A 24,848-nucleotide genomic window follows, 5' to 3' on the forward strand; every position below is an offset into this window, starting at 1 on the left:
GAGGAGAGGAAAGGAAGTAACTGCTAATTCATACAAGATTTTTTTTTTTTGGGGGGGGGGAAATGATGAAAATATTCTAAAATTAGGTTACAGTGATGGTTGTATAACTGTAAATATACTAAAAACCATTGAATTGTACACATTTGAAAGGTGAACTTTCTAATATGTAAATTGTATATCAAGAGAGCTATTTTTTTTAAAAGCATTAAAAGTGAATAGTTCTTGAACAGTTGGAAGAGAAAGCAGAGATCACAAGACCCAGACTAAGTTTACTAAAAATAAATCAAATTGCACTTTTTTCCCCATAGGTCAGGTTAGTCGTTTATTAGATCAAAAAATGCTGTAAACCTAGTGTATCTGGAATTTATTAAGGTGGATTATAAAGGTTTCTCATAACGTCCCTTTGGGCAATTCAAAAATTTGGGGAAATCACTGAGCATTTGAAAAATTCAAAACTGAATAAATATACCAAAAACGAGCTGATTTAATGAATGAATATCATTGTTAGAGGGATACTTTGTTGTGAGATGCAGTATTATGTATCAAATATTATTCTGATTAGCATTTTAGTCAATGACTTTGTATATGATAAATTATTGGTAATCACTTACTGAGTAGTAGCAACAAAATGCTAAGTATTCTTGACAAACTATCTTAATGCATTCACTAATATTTATCTGGATACACCTAGTAAAAGAAGCAAGGAGAAAATGAAACAAAGACTAGAAACTTTTGGAGGAATTAAGTTTTTACAAACCGTCATGAATTTGTATGCACCAAGTAACTTTATGAATATTAAACTTTAGGAAAATGGGGTCTCAAGTTGTCTAGTTCTATCCTTTACCCAAAATGCCCCCAAATTTCAACTCTGAATTGAGCAACTGAAGCCACTGGGAGGTACACATAAGTTGAACAATATTGCTGGTCTTGGCCAGCACAGGCCTTCATGGATATAGAGCCGTGTGTTGGCATGAGCACTGGGTCTTTCAGACACAGAATTTACTTCCTGGGCAAGGAAAGGCTAAGAGACTCTCGGGGAATTAACATCCTAAAAGAACCCATCAACTCAACCTTCTTCTGCACTTTCAACCAGTTTGAAACAAATCGATGATCTGTGCACACTTTGTCCTTCACCTGGATTGTATGCTGGCTGCCCCATAGTATTTATTAAAGGTGGAAAAGCCAAGTACAGCATGTTTTGGAAACTAAATGCCTGGTGTTGACACAGTTTCTGGATGAGCCATGAGTTAGGGGGTTCCTCATGAACAATGGTCTGTTCACTCAGTGTTTACTGGGAAAGATGTTTTTTTTTTCTTTTTTATTGTTCAGTGAGGATATATTTTTTTCTTTGGGGCTTTGAATGAAGTTGGAAGTTATAGTTCTGCCAAAACACAGGTTGCAAAACACTTCTAAGTGACCTAAGCTACTATGCCAAACATGAATCACTGAAGTCCATGCTTTCAACACTTTAGTAAAGATCTTTCAAATACAGTGTTTGGCCTGTTCCCCAATGAAATGGATATTCTATGCTTTTCTCCCAGGGCTTCTCTCAGCAACCTACCTCCACAAACAATGTAAAATAGAAAAGTGGTAGCATTTAACAGGATAAATGCTGAAGATTACATTTCCTCTCTAAAGCACATATAGTATGTGAGGGTTAAAATAATTAATTTAAAGTATTTCATAGCATTGCAATTTCCACCTAGAATTCTCTGATAACATCTCTTTCTTTGGTTATAATAACATAATTTAGGCCAAACCACATGATTACTTTGGTTTGGGTACTGGATTACTTTGCCGTGATTCTAGAGTTTTCAATGACATAGTAAGCCTAACAATACATGCCATTTATTGAGAAAAGTGCTAAGCAGTTGTGCCAAGTATATGACACACAACATTTCCAGACCTTGTAGCATTCCTGTAAGATAGATGTACCATTTCCATTTTCTGTGTGAAGATATTGGCACTCAGAGTAATTAAGGAACTTGTGCAGACTTACTAGTTTTAAGTGGTAGTCAAGATTTGAACCCGTTGGTCTAACTTTTCACCCTCTGTCTTGAGTTGGTCTAACAATTTATTACCCTCTGTCTTGAGTTGGGTAAGTCAATCCCATATTCCTTTCTTTCTGCTTTGCAAAGCTATGTTATTGCTTAAGTGCGAATATGTATATATGCTTGCAAGACTCTACTACATTTTTTTTTTAAAAAGTAATGCATTCTAGGTGAAGAAAAGAATATTCCACTCAAGAGTATTTACTATACATGATTTAAGCCTTCATTTTATTAAATTATGGTTGTCTCATCTGTTTCTTCATAGCATAGATTATTTTCTTAGTCTAAAAACACACCATTGTTCTACCTATCTTAAGTCCTGGATCTTAAGGCTTACTTTTTAATTATTTGTTACCTTTTCTTTTCCTTCCTTCCTTTTCTTCTTTCCTTCCTTCTTACCTTCCTTCCTTCCTTTCTTCTTTCTTCCTTCCTTCCTTCCATGGAAATATATATACATGCTTGCAAGACTATACTACCCCCATTCAAATTTTGATAGTGTCCATGTCACTACACAATCAAGCATGGGCATCATAGCTTATTTTCAAATTTCATATACTCCCTTATTTATTAGGAAATAAGTATTCTGGGCTAAATCATTCGGCCCTTCAGACTAAACAAGCAAATAGCTGGTAACACCCCTTGGTCATTAGCTCCACTCTTACTACTACCCATTTGTTCTTTGAGTTTCTGAACAGTCTTATATGTGAAGGCAAAATAGGTCACCGTATCTGTATGTAACTGCTCCCAGTTGTCTTTCAAACCCAAATTTCATTTAAAAATTTCTTACAGGGAGGCAAACCATTTTACAACAACATTAAGTATGAAGAAAATTAAATGCCACTTGTATATATTAGTCATACATAAAACAAATTTTTGTTTTTGTCTTTGTAGTCTAGAATGAAAGTTTGAATTAAATTTCTCTGAAATAGAAAGGGTGATACTTAACTTTATATAAGCCAGTAGGCTGCTTTCCATGACAAGAAAAGAAATAAAGAGGTCAGAGTTCTTAAAGTATAATAAGTGGTGAGAATGGAAGAACGGTGACCCATAAAGGAAAACAGGAAAAAAAATTGATTTAGCAAGGAAAAAAGTAGGTACAAATGCATATTTTCTCCTGGTATTAATACACAAAACATTAAAAACTCATTGCAGATAGCAATGAGTGCAAGATAGAAGAGATGAAGAAAGCAAAGAAGAACAAAGACTGTCATACATCATATTTTATTTTTTATGGTAGTTAATATAATATCATTTTAAACTTTAACCAAGTGTATAATGCTCTAATTTTTTACTGTGCTTCTATAATGTGAACATATACATTTGATATTTCTGGAAAATTTGGCTTTTACTATCAGCACTCTCTCTGCAAGATGCTTCTTGGAGGCAAACATATTTTGTGAAATATGAAAGATTAATGATGTGCCAAGGACTGAGAATAAAAGATCAAATGGTCTCTAAGGTCCCGAGAAGAGGAAATACGATTATTTGTGGGAGAAAAAACCAATCTCAAAACATCCTCATAATTCAACATCATAATGAAGTTCAGAGAAGTTATCAAGTGCCTCTTTCAGGATTTTACTGTGGGCATCTTCATTATAAAGTCACTTGGAATATCATAAATGCCAAGTATGAAAGAACATACTTTAAGGTTTAAAGAGCAGGGAAATTCTTGACTGGTTTTTGAAAACCCATATAGAGGGAAGCAGTTAGAACTGCTGGCTTGAATATGCCATGAGGACAGTTTTCTGAATCAGTCATGTATTAGCTATGAGTGAAAGTATTGCTAGCCAGATCATCATGCTTTAAAGACATGGTGATGTTACAGAAGTCAGCTGTGGAACAGGTTCTAGACATATATTAGGTATTTATAAAAGAATGTGAATGTAAGTGACAATTGTGACTAGGAGAGAATAGTATAAACCATCAATCATGACTCTTATTAGGGAAACCTTCAGAGGATATATTTGCCCTTAGAACTCATTATAAATTTGGGTTTTAGATGCACTTATATTTGACTTGCAGTCAACAGAGGTATGCTATAATATAGAGAAAAATGTGTACATTATATTATTCTCTTGGCAATAAAGTTTACATTTATTCTAGAAAAAAAGGATAAATGAAAGCAGTAATTTGGGTAAGACAATTTGTGAGAGAGAGAAAGAGGTAAAAAGTAGTCTTCAAAGGGCAGAGTATGCATATATTAATATATTATAATGCATGAGGTTACTGATCCAAGTTTTAAATTATATCAACCTGATAGACCCTGTGGCAATGATCATGATCATGAGTGTGAACATAAGCATGGTAGACTAATAACGTTAATGGTTGCAGTTCTTCATTAATGGCCCAGGTCCTTTGCCATGTGACTTTGCAGCAATTACCTTCTGAAGGTAAAGATATTTCCTTGCTTCTTTTTTAAATACATATTTTTACTGTTGATAGTATTACAGATAGCTCCCATTTTTCTTACCTCTTGAAGCATGTGTCTGATAGGATTTAGAAGATATGACTAAGCAGAGACTTGGAAAGGTATTTGCACATTTCTGCTTGTGCTTTTGATTCCTTTCACCATGACAACAGCACATCTGACCAAACCTAAAGGACGAGATCCATGTGGAGTAGAAGTGAGCCATCCCAGGTAACCCAACCACAGTCAGCCTGGATCACCCATTAGCTAACCAATCCCAATATCCAATATATGTCTAGAACCTATTCCACAGCTGACTTCGGTAACATCACCATGTCTTTAAAGCATGATGATCTGGCTAACAATACTTTCACTCATAGCTAATACATGAATGATTCAGATACTTGTCCTCAAGTCATATTCAAGCCAGCAGTTCTTATTTCTTCCCTCTAAATAGGTTTTCAAAAACTAGTCAATGCTCATTGTTGTATGCCACTGAGGATTGGTGGTTAATTGTTACAGAGCATTTTTGTGGCCATAGAAGACCAATTTAGTGGGTAAGGTGATTATACTTGAAATATGTAAGATGGCCAAATGATTTCTTGAGGATAGACAGAATAGATCACATTATTTTGATTATTTATTACTTTAAGTGTTGTTTTGAATAGTGGGATGATTACATTTTCAAAGACTTTCATAAACATGTCTTCCATTATAGAAATCAATTATTTTAAATATTTTATCCAATGCATTAAGAATGAGATGTTATCCATATGATCTTCTATTTAGATGAATTAATTACAAAAATATATTTTAAAAACCATAGAAATTTTTTATTTATACGTGGAACTAAAATTAAACCTAATTTTTATCTGCATCTGTTTTTTCAAGTTTCACAATTGTTAGCATCATTGATTATTTACCATGCACAATGTTCAAAGAAAGAGTTACCACTATTATCTGAGACCCAGAGAAGCTAAGAAACTTCTGTAGAATCGCATGGCTAGGAAGTGGTTGAGCTAGAATTCTTCAAACTCCACACTTTCAAGCCCAATACTTCATTAGCATGAAAAACAAGGAAATAATTAAGTACTGGATTTAGCAATACACTTGTGGTTTTCTCTTTATTTTTAAGACAGTATTTCAGTGTAAATGTATTTTAATCTTTTGCAAGTGCCCAATACTTATAACTGCTTTTAAGTTCAATAAAGTGAATGAAGGAAATGTGAAGTTAAGCATTTGGATACTTGGTGCTAGTTCTACCCCCTTTATTTTTAGAGATTTTCATACAAATTCATTAACCACTGTTGTTTTCATTTCCATCATATGCATAATTGGGGCAACAGCATTTGAATCATTTTTTAAAATATTACTATGCATTTCTTCCATCAAAAGAAACAGAATAATTGCATTATTATTATTTGTTGTTGATGTATTAATACTTACGTGTGGTAGTGGATGCTAAAACCCTCTGTGTACAGTGTTCACAGTCCTGGGCTGATAATAAACTACTGTTTTTCCACTTCCAGGCAAACAGGGTTAATAATAATAATAGCTTGTGAAAGATCTAGGCCTGTTGAAGGCCTAATATACAACTTTTATTTACTTGCCCTGACTAACAATAGATACTTATAAACATGAAACTTAGATATGCTTAACAGTTACACTTTCAACTACTGTGGAGGAAAGTTGCAATGTGGGATATGCTTGACTTGGGCTAATCATTATGTTATAAACAGCTACAAGAAAAAAAGTTAAAACACTTCACCCAGTTTTTAGGTACTAGCTGGAGAAAATGAGTGATACAAATAATACATTTTTTAAAATATATTTTTATTAATTTCAGAGAGGAAGGGAGAGAGAGAGAGATGGAAACATCAATGATGAGAGAGAATCATTGATCAACCCTACAACATGGGCATATTCCCCTCTGGCGAATTGAACCGGAACTTCCTGGTTCATAGATCAACTCTCAATCACTGAGCCGCACCAGCCGGCCAATTTTTACTTCTTTTCCCAGCAGTTTTCCTAAGCTTATTCCTGTTATTCTTAAACATCATGAAATGATCACATTGTGGAAAAAGCATGGGTTTGAAGCAGAAGTTCTTAACTTTCTGTACTATGGTTCCCTCTGGCAGTCTAGCAAGTTTGAGGAATACTTTCTCAGAAGAGTGTTTTTAGTGCAAAAAATAAAGCTCACAAGGGGAACAAAATATAATAAAATGTAGTTATCAGAATTTTTTAAATGTAATCAGAACTGCATGCATTTATTTATTAATGCACTAAAAAGCTGGACAATATATTTAAAATACAGGAAATTTAAAGTTAAATACTGCATTTTAAAGATATAATGTGATGGCTAGAATGAGAACATTAGGTATGAGATGATTTTTAATTTATCCCCTTTCAAGTATTGATCACCAACCATTTTAGTGTGGAGTGCTGGAAAGTAACCCAGTGCCTGGGTTACCAGCGCTGGAATCCTCCACGTCACCATGTTACTGACTACAAAGTGCCAGGTGCCCAGACAGGCTTCACTCATATGTGACCCAGCAGTGATTTTAAAGTAGAAATATATGTAAATGGTAGTTTGACATAACTTTCTCAACTGTATAGTGACTCTGCTATTTCTATTAGTGACTGTGATGAACTGACTGAGTCCCTCCAAATCTCATATGTTAAAGCCCTAATTTCTAAAAATATGGTATTTGGAAGTGGAATATTTGGGGGATAGTTAGGTTTAGATGAGATCATGATGGAGAAGCCCCCGTGATGAGCTTAGAGGCCTTATAAGAGAGGAAGAGGCCCTTCTACTATGTAAAGTGAAGAGGTACCAGCTATGAACCTGGAGAGCTCTCGCTGGTATCTTGATCTTGGACTTTTCCAGCTTCCAGAGTTTTGAGAAATAAATGTTTTTACCTGTAAGCTTAAAAAGTATAAAGGAGGAAGAGGAGGAGAAGGAAGAAGAAGAAGAGGAGAAGGAGGAGGAAAAGGAAATGAAGGAGGAGGAGGAAGAGGAGGAGGAGGAGGAGGAGGAGGAGGAGGAGGAGGAGGAGGAGGAGGAGGAGGAGGAGGAGGAGGAGGAGGAGGAGGAGGAGGAGGAGGAGGAGGAGGAAAAAGAGAAACCAGAGCTCTCATTCTTTCTCTTTCTCTACCATGTGAGAACAGAGAAAGAAGGCAACCAGGTACAAGCCAGGAAGTGGTCCTTGCCCAACACCAAATCTGGCAGCACTTTGATCTTGGGACTTTTAGGCTTCCAGAACTGTGAGAAATATATGTCTGTTTTTTAAGGCATCTGGTCTATGGTATTTTGTTATGGCAATCCAAGCTGACTAAGACAGTGATAGATGCAGGTATTATCAATGCTACTGAGGTTTGTGGTATACATTTAAAAGGAAAGGAAATGCTTAGTTAGTTATAAAATAAATATATAAATTGGCTTTCCTATCCAAGTTCATAGAACTGAGTTTTTACTTCCATTTTACTGTCATTTTTACTTTCCAAGCTTTTTTTTTTTTAATCTATAAAATGAGGGAATAAATATGGACTTTATAGTGTTGTTTCAAATGAGATAATAACTATGGGAAGGTTCTGTAGACTATAAAATGATAAACAAATACTAGCTAACTTTATTGCTTTAGTATGTCTTGTTACTTGCATCATTAAGGAAATTCTGAATTTCTTTTGAATTCAGACTACAGTATATTCAGACTATAATAAGGTTTGAATACAGTTTGTTCTCTCATAGACTCAAATGATCTACCATCAGCTTCTATTTAAGATTGAAGAGAAAAAGATGAGATTAAAAAATAAAGGAAGCTACATAAAGCAGGAACTAGAGAAAGGAGACAAAGCTAGTTCTTTTGCTCTCTTCATTTTTAAGTTGAGGTCAAACATACATATGGCAAAGTACATAGAATGCACTAATCTTAAGGTTATGAAATTTAATGAGTTTATGCTTATGTAGAGGCCTCCTCCTCCTCCTTTTTTCTTTTTAAGCTTACAAGTAACAACATTTATTTCTCTAAATTCTGGAAGCTGGGAAAGTTCAACATCAAGCTATAGGACATTTCCATACTCCAGGAGTTTCCTTCATGCCCTTTCCCAGGCAGCCCCTCTGAGATAACCACTATTCTGACTTCAACACCATAGATTAATTTTGTTTGTTCTTGAACTTAATGTAATGAATCACCTAGTGCACATGTGTCAAACACAAGGCCCGCGGGCCAAATCCAGCCTGCCAGGCCTTGCAATGTGGCCCGCACCGGGCTGTCATCACTGCACTCCGCTGTCAGTTTATGACATTGTCAGTTTATGACTGTTCAGTAAACCATTCGGCCCGCGATTTAGGCTGGATTTTAGATTTTGGCCCCTTCTCTGATTGAGTTCAACACCCCTAACCTAGTGTGTTGGCTTTTATGTCTAGCTCTTTGCTCATATATCTGTGAGATTCCTCCATTTGGTTGTATGTTATCAGTAGTTCATTGTTTTTATTGCTGTGCCCTTCACTTATACCTTGGTTTTATCTTGTTCAAAATCCTACTAATTTAACTAATAATCTGAAGCCCAACCTTAGAAATGGACCAAATATGATGACCAGTTGCCCTCTTAAAGGAAGTAAAGTTTTCAAAGACAGCCCCATCTTCTAATGCCCCATCTTTCCAATTCAGGGAGAAAATGATTTCGTTGTTTTTTAGTATCCTTTCTTTCTCTAAGTCTGGAATGCATAAAAATGTAAATAATCTGTAGTGTGAAATGAGATAAAATGAGCATTTTTGTGGTATTTTCTGTCACCATCTTTGAGCAATTTTCCAATGGACCAAATCAACATAGAATGAATAATAACCATTTTTATAAGCTAAAGAAAAAGAATATCTAGGTCTAACATTAACAATAGAACAGCAGAAAATCATCTGTGAATCTAACGTGAACTTCTTCGGCTATTTGTGAGTATAACTCTCGATCCATCATATTAAAGATTGTTATGCTTGTAGAAAAGCTGAGAGACTAGAATCTGTTTGCAATTACCAAATCAAAATGCAATTAACTAGTCACTGGGAACAAACAATGATGTCTTTAAATGCTCTTTTGGAAATGTAGAATTGGTAACGGGGATCAGGTTCCCAGGGTTCGGATGTTTTCACTTATGAGCCTTCCTATGAAATATCAGCCTGAAGACCACTGCAATAGTTTGTCTTAGGGGAGAGAGAGAGAGATGGAAAATAGAAAGCAAATGGCATCGGGGCTTCTCTTATTCTCAGAACACTTCAAAGGAGACGTTCGCTCCATTCCCCGAGTCGTTTTGTTTTGATCTCACTTATAATGTATAAATACATTTCAAACTAAGGATTGGATTTTGCTGGCACATGATCTTTTTTCCTTACAAAATTATTACAAGAAGTGTCTCTGATATGGCTGAGATGTATAATTGGGGTGGGGGGAAACTTTGCTATTTATGAAAATAAGAATAGTTCATTTCTCTTTCAGTAGGGCATAACTGACAAGGTAGAAATGTTCATTTCTCCCCTTCTCATTTGCAACAGCATTTCTCTAGTGTATGATTTCCTATTCATTGATGTTTATTATTTGTTATTTCTCCTAAAATGAGTCTCTAGTCTGCCTTTGATATAGCTTTTAATGGAGGGCAAAAATATGACAATATATCCATACTAGTGCCAAACATAACATTGTTTACACTTTGGATACTTTTCCTTTATAAGGGACAATAATTCAGTGAAAGTAATAGCTATTTTCTTTTTATTTCTTCTGATACTGTACCAGTGAAAGTGGGAAAGGGTAGTAGAAGCACTGGGAGCTTGGATAATCCATGAGCTGTTTCTTCTACTGAGCTTTATTCACTACCAGTTCCATAATGATGGTCTCAGGAACAGAATAGCTGGGAAGGATTCCTCTGAATTCAATTGATGTCTGAAGTACACACTGGGCTCACTCAGGAGCTGTGGCCCCTAGCGGTATATTATTTGACCCTAAGTACTTCAAGCAAAAAAACTATTATAGGAAAAAAACATATATTTCTCTAAGAAGTGTTTCCCTCAGCAGAAGTAGCTATGGGCTCACCCCTAGTGATTGAGGGCTTGGGCAAAAGTATGATTGGAGGTCTTATATATTTGTCTAAATAAACATTGTACATTAAGAGAAATAAATACCGTTAAATAAAATGCCCCAACCTTCTGTCTTGACAAAGGGGGGAGACCAAGTTAGAGCTCAGTACTCTTAGACTCCTCGGAGTTCCCAGCTAGAATGGGGCAGTGTAGAGGGAGCTGATCTAGGCTCTGAAGCCCCCCTTCACCTCCAGCTCCATCCCAAACCTCAAGGTACCTTATCTTCTGAGTTCACATGTGGACATCCTAGCCCTCTGGGCCAAGCTCCAACCACAAGCCTGCAAACACTGGTCCCAAGGCAGGCCTCCAGGCTTAGGGGTGCATATATTGTTGTTGTAGAGGGAGCCTCAGGACATCAGACCTGCCTAGACATCTGCTCACGCCTTTCAAAAACTGAGGCAATCCCAGCCTGGTCTGGAAATAAGGTTTTCCCTTGTTCCCAGAGAAACCTCACCCCATTGGGAGGGTATGCCTGGAGGAGACCACAGCTTAGCCCTTCCTAGAAGGGGCCCTCTTGTTCATGTCTAAGACAGTACTGAATAACTGCTCTTGAGTTTATGAAGGGGTGTCAGACAGTTCCAAAAACCTGCCCTTTAATGTACAGGGACTGTGCCAGAGACTGCAGAATCAGAGATGAGTTAGTTACCACCGTTGAATGAATTACTCCCTTGTGAAAAGACCACTATAAAATGCAAACATTAACACGGACAGAGGGGACCACTATAATGTGACTCTGTCTCTCAGATGAGCTCATTGCTCTTATTTAAAAGGTAGTGCAGAAATCCAGACTCTGGTTGGTACAGCCACTAATTCATGTTTTCTAAGAGACATAGATATTCCTATAAATAGCTCTCTACTTAGTTTGTGCTTGAATTCTGGCCCAGTGATTATTCCCCACTCCTTTCCCCCTGACTGCAACTTCCCAATCATAAGCTGATGAGAAGGCACCCTCCCTGGCCAGCCAGTGCCCAGATCAATCAATCAGGGAGTTAGAACCTTCAGTAGCTCCACCTGCCAGAGTCATCCTGAGCGGTGGGTGCACACACCAGTGCTCTTCAGGGCACAGAGGACCCTGGGAGATGGCCTCGCTGTCCCTTGATTTTCCATCCTGCCCAATTCCAATTAGATCATCTGAATAACAGACACATCTGGAAGGCAAGACACTTCGCAGGAGTATTGGTCCTGTCTCTTAAACAAAGTGAGGTTATAAAAAGATAAATATGATATGTTAAAAGAGACCTAGTAACCAGATGCAGCAAATCTTTTTTGATCCTGATTTAAACAAGCCAACTGTAATAGTGTTTTAGGAACAATTAGGTAAATTTGAACATGGTCTCAGTATTAGATGAGATGAAAATTGTAGAAAGCGAAAGATGGAGATTGTTGACTTGGGAGCTGAGAGGAGAGCAAGCCTGCAAAAACAAACATGTAAAAAACAAAAACAAAAAAAAACAACTTGCTGAAAAATCTAGAAAAATATGTCTAAGAATTTATGATGATGTGATTGCTGGGTGGTGACAATGTTAAAGTTTTTCTTTTCTCATTCCGTACAATGTTTGCATACTTCTATAGTACAAGTATTGTTTAAAATAACTGGACGATGTAATATTATATTTCTATTAGTTTTGAAAATGACTACACATCTCTCAACCTAACCTTCCAGACTAGCTCAGGCCTGTTACAGACCCCAGAGGAAGTTGTGATATAAAAATCAGGAATTCCCAAAGGTATTGGCAGACAGAATCACATTAATCTTTTACCCTCGTAAGTTTACTGAGTTAAAGTTTAATGTTATTCCTTCAACTTCCACAGAAGGATGAAATAGAAACATCCATTTGAAGCATGAATTGTGAAACTGTAATAGAAGCAATTTTCTATTATTTTATGTGGTATCTCTTAAGCAAGTACCTAATTTATGAATTATCTCTAGAGTTCATTGCCTGCAAAAAAATTATCTTTTACCAGCGATCAGACTCTCAAACCTCAGAGGGAAAGTAGGGGAGGATGGAGGTAAGGGGGGAGATCAACCAAAGGACTTGTGTGCATACATATGGGCCTAGCCAGTGGCCATGGACAATGAGGAGGTGGGGGTGGGGCATATCTAGGGAGGGGTTTGGGATGGGAATGGGGGAATAAGGACAATTATGTGAGACCATAATCAATTAAAATATATATATATGGGAATTAAACACGATTTTTAAAACTAAAAAAAAAAACTATAATCTATCAGGTTTTTCTGTTATCTTGGCTGCTGGAGAACTCAGATATAAATTTTGCATGTAATCGCATTAACTAATTACCTAAAAGCATGAAAGATGAATCTCTTTTCTCTTTACAACCAATTATTATGTCATAAAAATCTATTGTAAAAACAATTCTAATTGATATTTTCTGCTCATATAATCATTTTCTACACCATTTAAAATTCATTGTGGGAGAGGTAGAATATTTAAAAAGAAGAAAAAAGGCTGCCCTTAGATCTCTGTAGAGTCTGCAGGCAACTTAACAAGTATAGATGGTGTTTCAGAGTATCTGCCCAAACCACAACTGTTCTCACTTTCTCTGAGTAGTGAGGTCTATGGGGGTGAACCTCCCCCCTCCACAACTGATCAGATGGACTTGCAACCAAATCCAGGTGTGAAAGTCTCTCCTCTTGGCATTTGGAATTGATGAAGCAATTCTCTCTGGTTTTGACTGCTTACTCAGGATGCTGTGAGGCATAAATTAGCCAACAATTAAAGAAACCACCTGTAGTAGTATCTTTTTAGCTTTAAAAAGAAATACAACTTAAAACAAACCATGTTGAATCATCTTATTTTTCCTTATTCCAAAGAAGGATATTGGAAATAGGAGAATATTCTAAATTCTGAAACCAAAGAGAAGCAAACACAATAGTATAAATCCTCTGTAATCTTCAATAAAGCAGCTTTAGTGGGGTGGGTGGGGCAGGTAAGTTATCATCACCTGGGGACTGATACCTAAAGCACATTTCTGGGCTATATCGCCCACCTCCCTGTTCAGGAGGCAGGCTGCAGGAAGGCTTATTTTTTAAAGGCTGCAGATAATTCGTATGCCTACCTACTTCCTGCCTCCTCTAAGAAAGAACAAAGAAAGGATTTGTGTCTTCTCCAGTGGTGGCCATTCCTCTGAATGTCATTGCAAGACAGTGATATAATGTCCCCGCCAAGGAAGTGTACTTGGCTATTAGCTTCTTCCATCGACTCCACCTTGGCAGATTCATATAGCAATTTTGTTGTTGCTGGTGTACTATGTGGCATTTAATGTGCTGTTTTCCTGACTTCGGGTTTAATATGATCACTGGAGTTGTTCTCCAGAAATTATAAATTACACCAAACCATGTTCTATCTCATCATCTCAGCCTCTCTCACTAAGTGGGTTGGAATAAGAATTCTCTCTTCTCCCAAACAGAAATACTAGGGTAAGCTTTCAATAAGTGGTCACTGATTTTAATTGATTAGAATTAAGATCACACTATTTTAGTGACCCATGATAGAAACTCGTTAAATAAGTTCTACCTGGTTTGGAAATGCAATGGGTTTCTCAAATGAGACAGGCTCAGTCCTATTACACTAAAATGGGGCAGTGAGAGTGGCTAGATATGTGTAAACCTCTACCAGATCAGGGACCTTCTATGAATTCACCACACTCCCCACCCACCTCCCAACTCATTCTGTACAGATTTCTGATCACTTCATTTTCTGATTTTCATATGTATGTTTAAAAAAAAAAAGTGATGTATTCTCAAAACAGACGCAGATGTGAAATCTAATTTCTTATTGGAAGTGACAAAACATATAAAGATTTGGCAAGATACTTATTTCACATATTTCAAGATGTCAAAAATAGTCATCAAACAAAACAAAAGCTAGATAGCAGGGTGGTCTTTCTCTGGTTTCTGTGTTCCCTTTTCTAAAATTCTCATGATGGTCTATTGTCAGTATGACTTAGAAAATACAGGAAATAGAAGGTATATAAATATATTATCAAAAATAATTATATAAGAGAAAAACAGTAAATGTTCTTTTAATTTTATCTTTCACATTTGTTATCTTATGATTGTTAAAATCTTTTTAAATCTTTTTATTATAATTAAAATTTGATATTATATCACTTTCAGGTGTACAGCATAAAATATTTTTGTTTTAAAGAGTTGAATATGATAATTTATACATTTTAATCTGACCTTGAACTTTCATCAAATCACCTTTGACCAAATGAGCTCTTTCTATTAGAAACAGAAAAAGCTCAGAAATGAATAATCTTGCTCATTAAATTCTAAGGGTGGTTGCTGTACAGAACAAAAAAGTCAATGTAATAGCTTTTAAGAAAGAAAGCTGTGAGGAGGCATATACTGATGAGTATGTGTGATTGTGGTGAGTAAATTTGCATTTATATAGCACCATTTTTCAGGTGAGACAATTGGTAATACATTTGCTACAGTGCTGTCTGTGATGTAAAATCCATACTAAAGAGAACTGATGTGGCTCCTTCTAAAATACAGGCATTGGATCTGATGAACACTTAGCTAGCACCTACAATGTACAAGGCATTGGGTTAGGGGTAGAGACTTCTTGCTGTCATTCAGCTTTCACAATAAGCCTGTTTGATATTAATATCTGTCTTTGAAAATGAGGAAAGTGAGGGTCCAGAAAAATGAAATAATTCAAAGTCACATATTTGCTCAATTTCAGGTCCAAGATTGAAATGCAGACCCTTCTGGGCCTAGCGTTGTTTTCATTACACCCCAGTGAAATCAAAGGAAATGATATATATTTTCAGAGATCTTTATATTTCAACTAGAGGCCCAATGCAGGAAATTCATGCATTCATGCAAGAGTAGGCCCTCTCAGCTCCGGCTGCCTTTCTCCCCCCACCCCCCGCCTGACAACTGGTCATTCTGGAAGGTCATTCCACCATCTGGTCTAATTAGCATATTAGCTCTTTATTATATAGGATAGTGCAAATTCATTTTGCAACTTTAAAAAATAATACTTAAAATAGCTTGTATGGCACACAGGACATTCTGGGAGAAATGAGGAATGGTTTAAAAAGTTCAGGGACATGCCAAAATTTGTGCATGGTTCCTGAGGGAACACAAGTTCGGCAGCGTTGGGGGACCTGGATACCTTTCTCACACTCCACTCCAGCCAAGCTCAACCAAAAAGACACTGTTGCATGAAAAATCTGTTCTTAGCAGAATGGGCTTCTAACTATGTTGGGGAACCTCATTTGGGAGCCTGAGAGGGAGAGGAAACAACAGCTAGAGAACTGGTGTGGATTCTGAGTAAATGAGGTTTTAAGCTTCCTCTCCCTTTAATCAAAGGAGTCCTTCTTTAATTTCCTTTGTATATTTATCTCCCTCATAAGATTTTGCTTGAAGAAAAGGGTTCTGAAGAAAAGGTTAGTGTTTGAAAACTAGACCTTTATCCCACATACATATTGCATCATCTTAAAGTTTTTGTACTTTTTGTATCCAGGCATTTGAGGAGCCCAGTTAAAACTGGTGATGAAGAAATAGACCAGGAAGGCAGGTGGAGCAAAGTGTTGAAGAGTGTATAAGGTTACATGCACTTTATTACATGTATGTCACAGTTGTGATTCACCCGCTGGTTAATGTTTATGAGTCATCAGAAAATTAACCAACCATGTCTTTGTTAAGGCTTCTGGCATCAAACCTAATAGATGCTCCTACCAAGAACTTGGTAGTGAGTTCCATTAGTCATTTGTGGAGCCTGGTATGTGAGCATAAGCCAGCAGTTAGACTTTAAATTTTTAGGGTAACTATGGACCTTTAAAAAAAAAAGTAGAATTTCTTATGGAAAGAGACAAATAAACAGATATCATTCTAGGCATGATCTCTGCAAATTTTGGTAATAAACAGGAATATAAAATCACGTTATAGGTTGTATTCCTGTTGCAGGTCTTCCTTTCCTTTAAGCACCACAGTTTGATGTGGAGGGATTTAGGATTAACATTGCTGGCCTTTCTCTGCCTCCCACGCTCCTTCCTGCCCAGGGAAGAGCAGAAACTGCCACAGGTCTCAGAACTTCCGGGCTGTCTCATTGGACCACCTGGTCTGTGCTGGACAGGCTTCCGGAGCCTGCTGCTTCAGGGGAGACCTGCAGGTGCCCCCTTGTCAGGAACTGTTGGGTGTCTCTGTTCGATGCTGGCATACACAATTACAAGCCCTTTGGCTACAGATCTAAAGTCACATTGTCTGGTGTATCCATAACAAAAAATGAGACTGTGACCCAATCTGTCAGACTCTTAGTTCTCTCTCCCAATTCTGGTTCAGAATTCAGGTAACAAAGAGAAGGATCCTCAGTCCCTTAAAATCCCAACATTGTTATTATAATAAACCAGGTAAAATTAATACAATGAAGGACCATGTCTTCTAAAGTTATTTTTCCACAGTAGCAAGTGCATGAACACATACAAACGATGTTTGAAACTTCAGTTTCCAACACTGAATTGGAACAGATGCCAAATAGTTTTCCTCCCTGTGAAGCCAAAAGAAGAGAGTAATTTAGGCTAAAATCCAACGTACACTTTCAGCCTCATGTGGGGCTGTGGAGCAGTCCTGAGACTATCAGCAACGTTGCCACAAACTTTCTGCTTTGCTAATGCTTGTCTTATGTCTTTTTTTTTTTTTTTTTTTAATAATTGACTTAAAATGTAACCAATCTGAAAAAAATTCTAAAAACATATTTTGCTTTGTTTTATTCTTAATTCCCAGTTCAACCTAAAAGTGCCAATTTTGTGCTTATGAGGAGAAATAATGTATTCTGTTTTACAAATTGCACCACTTCCTCAGGCCTTACCTATCTTCTCAGTTCCCTGAGATACAGTTTGCTCTGCAATTAAAAAAGAAAATGCTAGGTTTTGGGTGTGATCCAAAATTGCTTTCAAGGATCCCTCTGGTCTCTTGGCAAAGGGAAGTCTCGTGGATTAGGTGATTGAAATCACATGACCCCAAGGGAAGTGGGCACTAAGCGTGTTGCGTTGCTGCTGATGTGAACTTGTTTGTTTAGTTACTTAGGAAACAACACACAATTAAAAAGTGATAATTGCACACAAGAGCCACTCCTTTCACTTTAGATCACTTTTCTTTGTTTTTTCCAGGTTGGTTAGTCTTGTTCCAATTCCAAGTCCATTTAGAATTCTAGACACGTTATGAAAAAGCCTTTCAATTCGTCACCTCCATCCGTTGGCTAGTCTTTTGGCGTGAGGACACAGACAACTTGTCTGTGCAGTTAAAATGACTCTCATACAAGGCAGACCAGAAAACAAACCCACCCATGAGTGTCCTTTCTATCATTGCTTATTGATTTTCTCACAAACGTGTGACTATGACGATTTATGAGAGATCTTTGAGGAGTCAGAGGTTTTGTTTATTACCTTCAGTTTGAAAGAAGAGTATAGAAAGAGCAGCAGAGTCTGGGTAACTTTCCTTCTTCCCATTATCATGATTCATAGTACCTGGGTAAAATGTATACAAGGCCAGGCCAGCATGACTCAGTGGTTGAACGTTGACCTATGAACCGGGAGGTCACAGTTTGATTCTCAGTCAGGGCACATGCCCAGATTGTGGGTTGTGGGCTAGATCCCCAGTGTGGGGCATGCAGGAGGCAGCTGATCAATAGTTCTCTTTCATCATTGATGTTTCTATCTCTCTCTCCCTCTCCCTTCCTCTCTGAAATGAATAAAAAATTTACTTCTAAAAATCCAGCACAGTTACCTTTACCAAAGAAAGAAGCTTCGATATACAAGGTTTCCAGCCAGCATTTCACACACCCCCTGCCCCTTCCTTCCCATTAACTTTTGGCTTCCACATATTTTTCTTCTCTGACAAGATTTTCTGACACCTGAAAAGTGGGGAGCAGCTTAAATTCCCTCATCTAGTCTTGGGAATTGAAGAGCTACTGGTAATTCTTGAGTGCCGAGGGCCTTCAGAACTTAATAGTTTCTCTTAGCCAGCTGTTTATAGTTGACGTGTTATTTATTTCTACTTATTTCATGCCTTTGGTTGGCCATCTTTTTAGTGTCCCTTTTCCACTGTGATTGCTAACATTCTGCACAGCACAAGCACAGCTATAGATTTATCAGACAGATACTGTCCGTGCTGGTGGAAGAGCAACACCATTTAAATTCCAAGTCCCAGACCAAGCTGCAAAATCCAGCAGTATTGACTTTCTTCTATGGTTTTGTTTTGTTAAATTGATTTTAGGAAGGGACTTGACCAAAGAGCCATTGTTGCTCAAGAACAGTGGTTTTTAAACATTATGTGAATCATTTTGAAAATCCTAGGTATCTGGGACTCGGGTTCTGAGTGTGACCTGCGAGATGTGTGGTAATCACAGATCATTTCACTGTCAGCTAGAGCTCTGCCTGCAGCCTGCACAGCCTCCTCCAATGTTTCAAGTAGGAATTCCTGGCCAGAGGTAAAGACAGCAAGAAAAACCCAGTCCTTACCCTCTGATGGTGGCCAGTTTGCTTCCAGTTCTCTAGTCCTGGGAGCATTTCTGCCTTTGTCTCTCATCTTGTGAAACTCTCTCTCTCTCTCTCTCTCTCTCTCTCTCTCTCTCTCTCTCTCACACACACACACACACACACACACACACACACACAAACACGTACTCACTTTTCCCTGGAAACAAAGTTGTGCCATTTTCTTTTTCTGTCAGACTATTCAGTGATAAGAACTCTATTCAAAGCCAAATAGAACAAAGCTAACCTCCCTCATGGCTAACATACAAGATGCCATTTAGAAAAACGTTGATCCAATCACCACTGGCTCTGTTAAATAAAGGATCCCTAATGTGGCCCATGATCAAACTCACTTCCTTGTTAAGGCATGAGCATAAGGAAAGACAGAGCCTCCTTTGTTTCAAAGAGGCTGTGTGAACTCTGCCATGAGTCCCCAGACACCCCTAAGTCCTCTGTTCTGAACGTGTAATTAATTCGTAAGAAACCAGGTACCACAGCAGCCGTGGTTTGACAGTAGATTCATTCAGCACCAGCCAGATGTGAAAGGCTTTCAAAGGGACCAAGCAGTGCGCCTATGGCTCATGGAAGCAGGAGACGGTAACCTCTGGTTTTCAAGCCTTACCTCAGCCGGTACTGCCATTTCTAATGTATTTCAATTCACTCTTAATAGACACATATGTTTTTGCAAAACTAAAGGTTATTGATTAACCCAGAGCAGGTAGGAGGTCCCTATTTGAGTTCTTCTATTTTTTTCAGCCTAAAAACCACCCAGTAGGAAATTCTCACATCAATCATATATTACTATTTTTATGCCCTCTTTGGAAGATAAAGACTTATTTTTAGGTGTTTAAGAAAAAATATTTTTAAAAAATTTTTAGGTTATTTTCAGAGAATTTGCTTTATGGAAAGGGATAATAAAAATTTCCTCTGGACTCCTTGAAAATGTTTCTAGATTCAGTTCTAGCGAACTCTGTCAGCAATTTGGGAGATGTGGAAGATGTCTTTTTTATATTTTGAGATGAGAAAAGCTGGGAGAAATTCTTAATACACTAATTCAAAATGAAATATCATCTCAACATCAGAATCAATAATATAGAATTCATCAGTAAAATAAAATGAAAACTTACATTCAGAATTAAAAATTCAATTATGCAATAATAAGGAAAAAAAAGAGACTTTTTTTTCTTTTAATTCAAAAAAATCTAGGGGGCTTACTTTATCATAAGCCAACTAAGAATTTGCAGTATGGTTTGGTTATTGAAAACCTAACATAAGGCCCAACTGGTGTAGCTCAGTGGTTGAGCATCAAACCATGAACCAGGAGGTCATGGTTTGATTCCCAGTCAGGGCACATGTTTGTGTTGTGGACTCAATCCCCAGTAGGGGGTGTGCAGGGCAGTGGATCAATGATTCTCTCTCATCATTGATGTTTCTATCCCACTCGCCTTCTCCCTTTCTCTGAAATAATATATATATATATATATATATATATATATATATATATATATATATATATATATATTTAACAATTAACATAATTTTGGACTACGTAAATAAAAGGTCATTTGTACATTATTCATTTTTTATTCTTCCCGAGCCAGAGCATAGCTATAATATTATATTAAACTGTGGACATTGCATTTTAGAGTGACCTGGCTTGTTCAGAGCAAATGGCAAGCAATTTGGAAACATTGTGAGATAGTGTTAAACTGAGAAGACATTATCTAACACAGCCTCTCAACCTGAATACAGCATCCAGGCCTGATGGTCATTTATCTTTGGGTAGAATATGTTTAGTTATAAAGAGCACATTACTCTTCATTGTTGGGCACTTTCCATTTTTAACTCTGCCTTCTGTTATTGCACTCATTAATCCTTGGTTATTAGTAACCTATTTCTCTTGACAAGCCATTATAGATATGAAAGCCTATTATAACTTCTTCAAAGCATTTTAAGAAACTATTTCTTTCCCTCAGAAAAATTCACTTGTGAGAAAAACATCAATACAATAATGAACAAAGATGTCCATCAAGTATTTAAAATGCCATGATAAGGACAGAGTATATTAGTAATTCTCAGGAATTATACTTTTTATGAATAATCAAATATTTAAAAGTTCTTCACCAATTCTTATGTTTTGTCATTTGAGAGCCTGATCTGATCTTTAAACATGGTTAGCAAATATATAAGATTGAGCAACCTTGAATTACTGCAGCATTCTCCTCAGAGTTCGTCTTCTCTCTAGTCAGTTTCATGATCCAAGCAAGCTAAATCTGATAGTTTGTGAATTAGTTTATTTTGGTCTTTAGGAATATCTAAAATATGAATCATGTTCTGACTAATGAAGGTAAAAATTTACTGTTAAAACTGGGCCTAACTTCTCTTTACTCAAAGGAAGATCTACCACAAAAAGGTGAAGAAAAACTATAAAAGATAATGGGTTTCGATGTTACACCATGTTTTTAATTATTTAAGTCCTATTGAGACAGACAGTGAGAGAAAGAAAAAGAAATATTCAGGCAGATTGAGATCAAGTCACATTAGAAGAAAGGACACCGAGATAGGAGCTAAGGATTCAGAATTTGAAGCAGCACCATTAAGCCTAAGTATCAATACCAAGCTTATTTACAAAACCTCACACCTCAGCTCTGATCTGTTAAATGTACATCTGTCTCTGACAAAGACAATGACCTGGAAGTCAATCTGGAGTCCTTGGATTTATCTTCCAAAATGTAATTTGTTGTCCAACACTTCTCCACATTCTTCATAAGGATCTAGTTGTTTTGAGTAGAATTGTCTTCAGTCTGTCTCTATCAGCAGCAGAAAATGCTTCCTTGGCTTCAAGGAGGCCCATATGTAGAAATTCTCTTTCCTTGAATTTTTTGCTAAACCTTAGTGACAGGAGACAAATTTCAGGTTCTCCTGAGGTTCATTTGAGAACAGAGGATGTCCCCAAGTGAGATGTCCCCATGCATGAAAAGGGATCTGGGTGATAAACTAAAAGAAAGGAAAAGAGAAAAGGAACCACATGGAGACCTCCTACCATTTGGGTGGGATTGCTGACAGGCAGTAGCTAAGGGGGAGGTTGTGGTTATTGCACTGTTAACAGGTCCCTCTGTAAATCCATCATGGGAGGGGAGTCCCAAGTAAGGTGTGGGAACTGAGAGAAGGAAAAACAGGAAATACACACAGCAATCAAAGTAGACTTTTAAATAAAAAACATATTTACAATATCCAAAGTTCAAAAATAAGAGATGTAAAATCAATTGAATCATATCATAATGAGGTGACTGAGCCATAGTTGAGGTTTTGTGTTGTTGTTGTTGTTGTTGTTGTTGTGTGTGTATGTGTGTGTGTTTACAGTGATCTCTTTATCTTCTTCAAAGGGAAGAACGAAAAAATGCATAGAATAAGAAAAATTTAACCATAAATATATAATACCATCTGAAATATATTTCAAAGCACAGTACAGAATTAATATCCTTGCTACTTGTAATGCTTCAGTTAATTAGTCTAGCCTGTGTGAAAAAATGAAAAATGAGAGAACAATGAAATGAAGCAAATGCCAAGGGATCCTGGAATGAGAACAAAGACAAGGAAATGAGACAATTAAAAGCTGCAGAGCAGTAACCCACAGGCAAATGTTCGAGAGACATTTACAAGTGATAATTCAGAACTATTTATTCAACAGTTATTTTGTTTAGGACTGCCTTTAGTACTTAAAAAAAACAAACAAAAAAAACCTACCTAAAAGTATATACAAATAGGTAGGAAGCCAAAGAACACAATAAAGCGATTTGTCTCCACTACTGAATGCTCACCTGAATAAAAACATTTTGTGGGTGAATTTGGTATAGGCAGAGAAGAATTTGGAAATGGCATAACCTTTTAAAGTTTTGAATTGCTTTTTAGAGACTCTGATAGTAGAAATCATTCAGGAATTAGAGACCGGTCCCTTCAACTTCCTTTTCAATCTCATCCTCAAGCACAGGGGCTTTTGTTGCATACCCTTGTGTACTAGCACAGATAAGGGAGCATCCCCTGTGACTTCAGAAGAAAAAAACAAAAAACTCCTGGGGTCCCCAGCCACTGCTCTACAAAATGACACTAAGAATTATGAGTTACCTTTAAGCATGGTCTTTGGAATCAATTGATTACTAAAATGGTTATAAGAGACTTTAAGCTTTTTATACACATTAAATAACCATTATTAAACAACGTTAATTTTAGGTTCTTTTCCCCATTTATATCTCACAAGTTTTATAAAAAAAAAAAAAAAAAAAAAAAGTGTTCCCCATATTGGAAGTACTAGAGTGACTAGAGGAAATGAGTCATCAAGATAATTTATGATCTTTCCCATAACTTGCAATGCATGAACATAATAATCCTTTGTTATCCAGTCCATTTGGTGACCAAACTCCAGGACCTTGATGGAACATAATTAAAATAGGATTTCTGTACATTCAAGTCTTTGCTTCTTATCCCTAAATGGTTTTCCCTTATTGCAATCTACCCTTTTAATAATATAGTTATTTACTTTTCTGTTATATGATCACATCAAGCTAGTCTCAGTAAGAAATTATTTTTAAATGAATAAAATAAAGTTCCTGGTTTCTAGGAGCTTATAATCTATAGGAGAAATAGAGAAGACCCAAAGAGCTGGAATACTAAGACTCACAGGACAGATTCAAAATATTAGAAGAGAGATATAATGTGCATTTGAGCCAGGGATTTTTGTTCAGTTTGTTTTTTGTTTTTTTAATATTAGAAGCTTCTGAATCAACATGGAAAAACTTAAAATTAAGTGTGATTTTTTTAAAACTTTGCTTATTTTTGAGAAATTTTTTATAGGAAAGCCAAATGCATGTTTGTTCATAGCTCATTTTTAGGGGGATTGGGGGAGGTGGATGGTAAACAATTTAAAAATAGTTTTGTATTTTGTATATGTTTATCAAATTTCACTTTCTGAATGTATTTCTACATACAATATATATTACCTTAAACATCCCCTGCCGAGAAACAATTCCAGCATGTAATAATTACAAGAGTTCCATCAAAAGGTTGATGGGACTTGGGTGGATCAACAAGGGTGAGCCACATATGTAATTTACCTGTTGGAAAGGGCTAAAGGGCACTTCCCCCAAACCTGAATGGGATTGTTAACTGCCAGACAGCTCAGGGCATTTTATTGCCTCCTGTTGGCCAAACCCCTGAACAACTGTAGGCTATTCCCCAGACTGATAATGCTTCTGTGTTCTACCCTTTGAAGTGTATATTTCCACCTTGCCTTGGGATAAATTGTATTTCATAAAAGCATGGGGTCCTTAGACAAGGAAGAGTCTTTAGCTCCCTCTAGCTGAAGTTCCTCTGACCCCCAATGCATTTCAAACTTATCTTTTGTCCTTAGACTCCTTCTTGAATCTACACACAGCCTCTTTCTCCAGAATGCTGAACCCTTTGTAAGGCTGGGAAAAGAACCCCGGCAGCCCCCCTCCCCTGAAATGTGAGTTAGCCTGATTGGTTATTGAGGATGTCCTCCAGGCCCAGAGCAAAGATCACCTTTCATAGCCTGTCTTCTTATAAACACCCATCAAAAAGCACTTATCTTAACACCTAGGAGAATTGGGCAAGGCCTGGACTTTTGTCTGCCACATTATTTGTCATGTAGATGTAGCCCATGGACAATTCCAGACACCACGCATGGGAAAAGGAATTTCTAAAGAAACACATCACCCTCCCTCTTGAAGCAGCAGAAAACTC

This window comes from Pipistrellus hanaki, assembly GCF_964339955.1.
Source record: "Pipistrellus hanaki genome assembly, chromosome: 4".
Classification (NCBI taxonomy): domain Eukaryota; kingdom Metazoa; phylum Chordata; class Mammalia; order Chiroptera; family Vespertilionidae; genus Pipistrellus; species Pipistrellus hanaki.